We start from the raw sequence: 2735 nt of genomic DNA on the forward strand, positions 1-2735 counted from the left end.
TGCCAGGTTGCGGTAAGCAAAGCTAGTAGAGTTCTGTCCTGCATCAAGAAGGGAATGTCTTGCAGGGATAAGTCTATAATATTGCCACTCTACACAGCACTGGTTCGGCCTCACCTGGAGTATGCGGTGCAGTTTTGGGCACCGGTACACAGAGGGGATGTCCTTGAACTGGAGAAAGTCCAGCGAAGGGCGACCAAACTCATCAAAGGGATGGAGGACCAGAGCTATGAGACACGGTTACTAAATTTAAATATGTTCACGCTGGAACTAAGGAGATTAAGGGGGGACATGATTTTCACGTACAAAATGTTCCATAGTCATAGCAACATTAGCAACAAACTCTTTACGATTAATTCCGTAACAAAGACTAGAGGACACCACCTAAAACTGGTAGAAAAAAAATTCAAACACAAGGGGCGTAGGGGATTCTTCTCAGTTCGCGCGGTTAGGGTCTGGAACTCACTGCCGCAAGCAGTGATTTCAGCTAATAGTCTGGAATCATTCAAGAGGCTTTTGGACGATTTCCTGAGAAACGGTAATATACAGGGGTACAAGTACTCCTAAAAACGAGATGACGCGAGGATCTTTACACCCACACACACACACAATGGGTTGGACTTGATGGACATATGTCTTTATTCAACCTCAAATACTATGTAACTATGTAAAATCGCGAGACAAAGGGTGTCATTTACCTGATGTTATGCAAGTGCGACATGTTTTATGTTGGGAAAACAAAATGAATGTTCAAGAATAGAATCTCGGATCATCTGACCGACATATCGGCCAGAGATCTGAGGTCACCCATACTGAGGCATTTTGTAAATACACCTAATGGACAAATCGACAGACTTCGCTTCTTTGCCCTGGATAGGGTCCACCAACCCAGACGTGGGGGGGATTGGGACAAATCTCTTCTACAAAGGGAATGTAGATGGATCCATCAAACGGAATCTCATGAGGCCCCAGGGCTGAATGACATGATCAATTTTAGTTGCTACCTCTAAAGTCAAGTGGTACATCAAACATAATGTTTCTATATGTAAAATTTATATACACTGTATTTCTCTATATGGTTATTTTCCCAGGGTTGAGAACAATAGATATGCATAGCCTGATCAAACTATGTGGAGGACTCTCTAGGTTCCGGATTATGCCGGTTCACAATGGACAATACTCATCTATATAGATCCAGGTTACCTATTATGTCAGTTCTATAGATCAGTGGTTCTCAACCCGTGTAACCTCGGGACCCACATGTTTCCTTGGTCATTAAGGCGTGACCCAAAAAATAGACATAGTTTTATAGAACCATTAGACCGCTAGGGTGATGAAGGTCACAATGATACATTTGATTAAATTAATGAATTTATTACTTATCTCACGGTCCATTGATGATCCGGCATACCCCGGACCCTATTGGGAAATGTTTGATTTGAATCATGCAAACTCGTTTTGTTAGGGGGATCTTGGATTTAGAGTGCCCCTTTATGATACACTTTCCAGCACATCTCCTATGGGGTGAATTTAGTGTTGTACGGGTAGGCAGGACGAAAGTTTATTATTTACTTTATATGCTGGGTTATGTATATGTTTGTACAAGGGAGGGTGATGAACCTGGGAAATGTATGTATTTATGGCCTCACAGGTGCCAGTATACTGCATTCTTTTTGTTGCAATAACGAATAGCCTTGGATCATGGCCCGGGACATGATTGTGTGAAATCTGGATCCAAATTAGCCCTAATTAATTGGCTATTTAATACACCTTCACGAGACACCAACTACACGCCCCTCTGAGGAAGCCCCTTGTGATTGGGGGGAAACGCGTCAGCGTAACGTGTGCGAAAGCTTCCCTGGATACCCGCAGCAGACTCTCTTACTTCCCATACGCGGCCAGTGAGAGTGAAAACTACATTGTCTCTCAATCAAAGGGACGGAACCAAGACGGCCTGGACACTGTCTGGTCTGCAGCAGCTGACTAGCCTGTACAATTTAGGCTGAGATCGAGAAGTGCGAGCGGGCTGTTGCCACTCGATCTCCTTCAGCTTTCGGCTTTACCGCATTACGGACACACCGCCGCGGGGATTCCAACATATTTTATCTTGCCGTGCGGCCGCACAAGCTTGAAACCACCTTGGATGTTTCCTCCACGGATTGGAAACTGAACCCCGCGGGTGAATGTAAGCATCGACCAGTGGGCGGAGAGACATCCCCAAGATCTCTGGCATTTACAAAAAGGAGCTAATGGTACTATAATGTACCATTGCTGGGATTTGTAGTCCTCTGCAGCTGGCGTTATTCTCCATTGCACTGTATATAATGTATTATTGCTGGGATTTGTAGTCCTCTATAGCTGGTGGTATTCTCCATTGCGCTGTATAATGATTATACTGCGCAATGCAGATTACCACTGACCAGTTATAGATGAACTACAAATCCCAGCAATAATACATTATACAGCGCAATGGAGAATACCACCAACTATAGAGGAACAACAAGTCCCAGCAATAATACATTATACCGGGTGTTTAATATATTATTGCTGGGATTTGTTGTTCCTCTATAGCTGCTGGTGTTCTGCAGTGTGCCGCTTTTTTTTTTTTTTAGAACAGGAAACATTAAAACAGGTCCCCCTTACCTGTTTCTGAACCCTTGTAAGTCGCGGCGGCGTGCTCTGCGTGCGTGTGTCCGGCTTGTGTGGTGGGCGTGGCATACGTGGCGTGGTCGTGGCGT

At 44.5% G+C, this 2735-nt stretch overlaps 1 long non-coding RNA gene across 1 annotated transcript in view; it reads right to left on the minus strand.

Moving 5' to 3' along the window:
• Positions 1–632: 632 nt before the first annotated feature.
• LOC108802094 overlaps positions 633–2735 on the minus strand; it is a 92905-nt gene continuing 90802 nt past the window's right edge. The window contains exon 5 of the long non-coding RNA XR_001942195.1: positions 633–644. This is a non-coding gene — a long non-coding RNA (uncharacterized LOC108802094). The remainder of the gene's footprint in view (positions 645–2735) is intronic.

Source organism: Nanorana parkeri, unplaced genomic scaffold (assembly GCF_000935625.1).
Source record: "Nanorana parkeri isolate BGI_ZX_2015 unplaced genomic scaffold, ASM93562v1 scaffold2656, whole genome shotgun sequence".
Taxonomy (NCBI): Eukaryota; Metazoa; Chordata; class Amphibia; order Anura; family Dicroglossidae; genus Nanorana; species Nanorana parkeri.